The sequence below is a fragment of the Triticum dicoccoides genome, chromosome 5B (assembly GCF_002162155.2).
Source record: "Triticum dicoccoides isolate Atlit2015 ecotype Zavitan chromosome 5B, WEW_v2.0, whole genome shotgun sequence".
NCBI lineage: Eukaryota > Viridiplantae > Streptophyta > Magnoliopsida > Poales > Poaceae > Triticum > Triticum dicoccoides.
In genome coordinates, this window is record NC_041389.1 from 625001882 (window position 1) to 625008990 (window position 7109).

The following is a 7109-nucleotide window of genomic DNA, read 5'->3' on the forward strand; positions in this document are numbered from 1 at the left end:
GTGCTCAAGAAAACTACTACCTGTTTTTCTAAATACTAGACGTTTGGGTACTTTAAATTAAACCGCGAAAACGTCCTATATTAAGGAACAGAGGGTGTAGAGTTCACTCAAATTATCCTGGTAAAGCTAGTCACACCTTTGTTAAAATTAATGTTCATTATGTTATCGGAGGAGGTCTGTATGTTTGTCTCTAATGCCTGTCTACTACATACCCGACATCATGATGTAATGTTAAGTCATTTCCTTTTGTACAGTGTCACTAAATTGTCAAGGCGGTGATGGCATTTTATTTTAGTAGAACTGCACAAAATTTGCTTAAAAGAAGAGGAAAGGTTAGGAATGGCTCAGTTTTTCAGAAAAAATTATGTATTCCTTCCTGACATCAGCCGTTGTTCTTTATTTATTCCTTCAAATAGGTGGTTAGAAACAGTCTTGCTACCTTTTCCCATTAAGAAATTGGAATGCTTATATTTGTGAGTCTATGCTTCAACTATTGCCACTTTTATAGTAATCACACTTTCAATATCTATGCAAACAGGGATGCTCGATTTTAGTGGAGCTGCACAAAAAGTCCAACTGGTTCAACATTAGGAGCATGTTTTTTTCCAAACCTTTATATCCAATTGGTGGCACTATGAGTTCTTCATTACGAAGGTACATGGTTTGCTACTATCTTGCAACTCTTTTTGTACTGTCATTAGATAGTAGTACTAGTGGTTTGCATGTGAATTTATTGGCAGGGTGGACCTACATTGGAGGTGCAGGACAGGATTCAATGATTGGATGCTCAATTTCGGTTGTATCGATTTCACCTCTTCCATCACTGCGAACATGGTGTGGTATATGTTTACTAGCTGCTTGATATTTGTGCAGACAGAGATGTCTGCCATTGCTATTTGGCAAACAAACAAAGTGTCCGCAATTTTGGTTGAACTGCACAAGAGAATAGTATAGTCACCGCATGCAGTGCTATTTGAAAATAGACACAAAGATTGGAGAGTCACTTCATGGACTGCAGAAAAGTAGTACTGTACTATTTACTGGCCAACACTAGGTGCTTCATTGCTTTGGTCTGATTATACAATGGGCATCATTTTCCCTAAGTTAAAGTTTGTATTCCGAAAATAGTCTCGCGGTGTGATCGAGAGAAGACCAAATCATAATGCAGTGGATGTTCCTCCATCATGTGTGGTTCATTCTCATGGTTCCAGCTGTTGGTGAAACCACTTACGTTTGCAAGAGGAATTGTAGACTTCACAAACAAATTTGTCTTTCAGTCTGTACTGAATGTTGGCCAAGAGAAGCATCCATGTTAGTAGGAAGAACAGATGTTTTTTCTAGATCTTTGCTTTTGGAGCTACATATTTGTATATGATCTGTGAATCATTGAGATGCATTAACATGTTGATCTTATGTATAGGAATAGTACTAGTTAGTTTCAGTTGCGACGCAAGATCCAAAGTGGCTGATCTTTGCTTTTGGAGCTACATATTTGTATATGATCTGTGAATCATTGAGATGCACTAACAGTTACTTATTTCTGTTCTCTCAGTGTTTACAAGTTACTGATCGATCACTAGCTAGCCTACAGATGTGCTCCTGGTAGTTTTATTTGCGATGCAAGATGCGAAGTGGCAGTTTTTTGAATAAAAATGCCTACCTCTGAAGAAACTGACAAGCTACACTATCGATCGGACACAGCTTTGGGTCACTGACATGTGGGCCAGCCACCTGTTAGACCCACATGTCATAGACACAAAGGTAGGTGCCTTAAGGCACTGAAGCATTGTCCTGATCAATCCTACACGGATAAATATGCCTACCTCTGAAGAAACTGACAAGTTACACTATCGATCCTGCACGGATAAATAGCGGATCACGCACGTACTACCTCCTTTCCGGTTTGCAAGGCTCAATTCAAGAAACGACCTACTCGATCCTACACGAATAAATAGCGGATCACGCACGTACTAGTACCTCCTTTCCGGTTTGCAGGGCTTAATTCAAACCTCTCACCAACCAAGGTACTCCCTCCATTCGGGTTTATTAGTCCCGTGAGCAAAGCAGCAAGACCAAGGCATGGCAATAATTAACGGCATGTAGAAGTTTAAGCCTAATTAATTCCAGCGATTTAAGTGGCTGCATGCGTGCCCTCGGCTGCAACTCGTTGCATGCTGCTTCGCATACTGCCTGCGAGCGATTCTGAGTGCCTGCATGCAGCCGACCGTAATTAAGGTAGCTAACTGATGCGAAAAAAGATACACTTTAATTGTTGCGGGCTTTTTAAATCCGCGAAACCATTATTGACAAGGAGGGAGATGATTCGAGTGCACTCATTTGACCGCCATGCCGGCGTGCGACCCAGACGGGACAGGACGGCACAGTCATAATTTCAGTTTCCCTAGTTTTCCACGGCAAACTGGCGCGCTAAGCCATTATGCATTGAATTCCGATGACCGTCGCGCTACCTTCCCCCTATAAGTACTGTTTAACGGCCTTCTCCAGTGCCACCGTGACCCAACTCGTCATATCCTCATAATCCCCCACCGGCCCGACGTCTCTCGCCACGTCCGCCATGCCCCCGCCCGTCCGCGGTAGGCGACGCCGGAGGAGGTCACCGCCGGAACTAGTGTTCGGTTTTTCACCGGAAGGCAGACGGAGGGAGGAGGCATTCTATCTGTCTTTACATGGCAATGCGCAGATCGAGGAGTTGTTGGAGCGTGACCGCATGGCGGAGGAGCAGGAGTTGTTGGAGCGCGACCGCTTGGCGGAGGAGCAGCATATCGCCGATTTGCGCCGCCAGCGGGACATGGAGCAGCAGCGCAACGGCGCTCTGAGTCGCGAGCAGAGCGCCCGCAACTGGGCCGACTATGTGGAGGCCGGCGCCCGGGAAATAGCCCTGGAGGCTGTCGGGCACGCACGCGTTCGCGACGCTGATTTTTACTACCAGCTCGTCAAGTGGGTTTCCCACTTGGAAGCCGAAGCTTTGGTGGACCACGCCGGCATGGAAAGGGCCAACGCGCGCGAGCAACGCGCCCTATCGCACCTCTGGCAGGTCCGAGGCGAGGCGCAGGATACTGGTGCCGGCGTTTAGCGTGTACCGCCGGCATCGTCTAGTTAGCTAAGAGTAAGTTAGTACTTGTCTAGTGGGAGTAGATAGTTAACTTGGCTATGATGGTTGTCAACGTGGAAGTTCAGTGCTCTATATGTGGATTAGATGTGTTACTTTGCTCTGAATGTTGAACTTTCCGTTTGGTGGGTTGTTATTTTTTTAAATGGGTTGTATTTGTCCTCCACGGGTTTAGAGGCTGACTTGTGTGCCTAGCAAGTTGACGCGTACACAATCAGGAGATGATTGTACGTGGAGAGGATGACAGCAGGGACCCACCAAGGTCATGGCAGTATGCAAGCAAGTGCCTCCTTATTTCAAGCTAATAAACAAATGGCTCCTCCTAGTGGATTTCTGACATCTGGGTCCCATGCCATTGTCAACGTAGTCAATAAATGAGAGAATTGCACAACGAGTGGCTGACACCAGGGACCCAGTAGCTCGCCCAGTTATTTTTGTTTTGGGTTACTTTGATAAATGCCTCCGAGAAATGCCACTACAATTTCCAAACTTTGAAAAATGCCATTTCATGCCATTTCTAGTGGCATTTTTTGAAGTCTGGAGTGGCGTTTTCCAAAGTTTGCAAACTGCAGTTGCATTTTTCAAAGTTTGCAAAAATTGCAGTGGCATTTTTCAAAGTTTGGAAATTGCAGTGGCATTTTTATGAATCGCCGTAATTGGAGTGGCATTTATCTAATTTGTTTTTGAGACGGAACTAGGGTGTCAACTGGGCTGTGCGGGACACTCTGGCATGTCTAGACAGCCTTTTCTTTTATGTTTACCACAGACCAGCCCAGTAGTTTTTTTCTTTTTGAAAATGGCTAGCCCAGTTTTTTTGTGATTTATCAAGTCACTTTATCAGGCCTATTGGGCTAGACGAGGAGAGCTTCATTTGGCTGGCCGAGAAAATGGCCTATCAGTAATGAGAAATGGCCGGGCTGTACATTTTTAAAACACATCAAACCGGCAATTAGTTTCAAATATCTTTTTTTCATTTCGAGATTTTAAATTGCATTGATTTTTATACGTGGACAATTTATTGGATTTTATATTGATATACATTTATTTTTAATATCAGCTTGAATGCGACTCGAATTTTCGGGATTAAAAACAGTTCAGACCGCACCGACATATGCAAAATTTCGTATAATTTTTTAACCGTGGCCACAATATGGGCTCTAATGCTAACAAAAAGAATATGGGCTCCAAAAAAACCTGTAAGAATTAACAAATGGGCTGTAAACTATTTGAAATAATGGTAGATGGGTTGTATGCTGTTTTCCACAGATTTGAGGCTTTCCACAAATGGCCTGTATACTGTTGGACGTCCATCCAACGGCCGTCGTGCTTCTTCAGTCTCTACTCTTCCTGCTCCAGCCGCTCAAACAAGCGTCGGCGGGACTGCCTGCTCCCTCCTTCCCGCGGCCGGCTGTGCTGCCGCGCAGGCCTCACCGCCCCATCGTACTCCCATCGCTGGCCTAGCCATCCCTCTGCTCACCCTGAGTCCCACACATGTTGTTATTCTCCGGCGACGGTAGACGAACCATTAAACCCTCGTACTCCTCCGCGTGGGAAACAACTGCCGAGTATTCCATGGCTCCGTGTCGTTCCCTTCCTAGGCCTCGCCGTCGTCCATTGCCCTGGTGCTCTTGGCGCGGCCTGGTCAACGTGGTCAATGAACGACATCCATCGGAAGTGGACTGTACGTGGAGAGGCTGACAGCTGGGTCCACGGCCGCATGCAAGGAAATGCCTCCTTATTACGCGCAAAATAATGATTCCTCCACCTGACATCTGGGACCCAGCGAAAGGGCCTCTGTATTTCACGAAAAAAACGTTACCGCCGCTGACAGCTCGAACCCACCAGCTATATCTTCGCACGCAAGGAAGTGCCTCCTTATTACGCCCAAAAAAAGAATACTCCCCCTGCTAGCTGGGACCCAGTACAGTGGGCCTACTAAGTTGACGGGGACGAAGGGCTTTGTCAACTTACTCAATATGCACGATTCTAGCTCGACTGACCGTACATTGTCCATCCTACGGCCGTAGTGCTTCTTCAACCTCTGGTCTTGTTGCTCCAGCCGCCCAAAGCAGCGCCGATCGTGCCGCCTGCTCCTGCCTCCCATGGCCGGCTGTGCTGCTGCGGAGGCCTCACCGCCCCCATACTACTCCCACCACTGGCCAGGCCATCCCTCCACTCCACTCACCCACACCCCCTGTTATTCTGCGGCGATGGTAGCGCAGCCGAACCAGTGAACCCTCGTACTCCTCTCCGCATGGGCATCCACTGTCGCGTCTTCCCCGGCTCCGCGTCGTCCCCTTCCTAGGCCTCGCCGTCGTCCACCGCCGTAGTGCTCTCGGCGCGGCGTGGTCAATGTGGTCAACGACCGAATTCCATCGGAAGAATATTGTACGTGGAGAGGCTGACAGCTCCACGGCGGCCGCAAGGAAGTGCCTCCTTATTACGCGGAAAATAATTATTCCTCCACCTGACAGCAGGGACCCACCGGACGGGCCACCAGTATTTCGCGAAAAAACGTTTACCCCTGACTGCTGGGACCCACCCGACAGGCCACCGTATTTTGCGAAAAAAACATTCCCCTACTGTCAGCTCGGACCCACCGGAAGTGCCTCCTTATTATGCACAAAAAAATGAATACCCCCTGCTAGCTGGGACCCACCTTGGTAGGAGGCTGACTTGTGGGCCTACTAAGTTGACGGGGACGGAGGCTTTGTCAACTTAGTCAATATAAACGATTCTAGCTCCAGTGACCGTACAATGTCCATCCAACGGCCGTAGTGCTTCTTTAACCTCTCGTCTTCTTGCTCCAGCCGCCCAAAGCAGCGCCGGTCGCGCTGCATGCTCCTGCCTCTCGTGGCCGGATGTGCTGCCGCGGAGGCCTCACCGCCCCCTACTATTCCCATCGCTGGCCAGGCCCTGCGGCGACGGCAGCCTCACACCGCAGCCAAACCAGTGAACCCTCGTACTCCTCTCGGCGCGGGCTTCCACTGCCGCGTCTTCCCCGGCTCCCCGTCGTCCCCTTCCTAGGCCTCGCCGTCGTCCACCGCCCTGGTGCTCTCGGCGCGGTGTGGTCAACATGGTCAAGGAACGACTTCCATCGGACGTGGACTGTATGTGGAGAGGCTGACAGTTGGGTCCACGGCCGTAGCAAGGAAGTGCCTCCTTTTTACGCGGAAAATAATTATTCCTCCACCTAATAGCGGGGACCCACCGGACGGGCCACCGTATTTCGTGAAAAAACGTTTCCCCCGGACTGCTGGGACCCACCAGCTACACCTTCGCACGCAAGGAAGTTCATCTGGGCAAAAAAACGATTCGCCCCTCTGACTGCTGGGACCCACCAGCTACATTTTCGCATACAAGGAAGTGCCTAACAGTCGGGACCCACCTGGTCGAAGTGTACATAGCGTTGTCATTCTAGTCGCCAACGTGTACGTACATACTAGTCGTTGTAGAGGCACACATGTGTCGTAGTAGAGGCGCGCACGTAGCATGTACACGTACGTACAGTTGCCAGGGTGCAAGAAAGAAAATACGGCCACGTATGTGTACATACGGGCGGGGTCTCGAACGCCTACTCGCGCATACGTACATGGCTGGGTCGGAACAGAGAAACAGCGTCGTCGCCGTGTTCATGGGGAGCCAACCAGCTAGGTCAGAACGGAATGTGTGGTCGTGTTCATCAGGAGGGCTTGGATGGAACAGGCGATGGAAACGAGGCCTGGCGTACCGCATAACGGAGGAAACGGGCCTCCTATGTTCGGAACGGGGTCCTGTTGATCGGGAGGGGTGTGGTGTACCGCGAAACGAAGGAAACAGACCTCCTACGGTCGAAATGGGGGTCCTGTTGATCGGGAGGGGTGTGGCGTACCACAAAACGGAGGAAACGGACCTCCTACGGTTGAAACAGGGGTCCTGTTGATCGGGAGGGGTGTGGCGTACCGCAAAACGGAGGAAACGGACCTCCTACGGTTGAAAC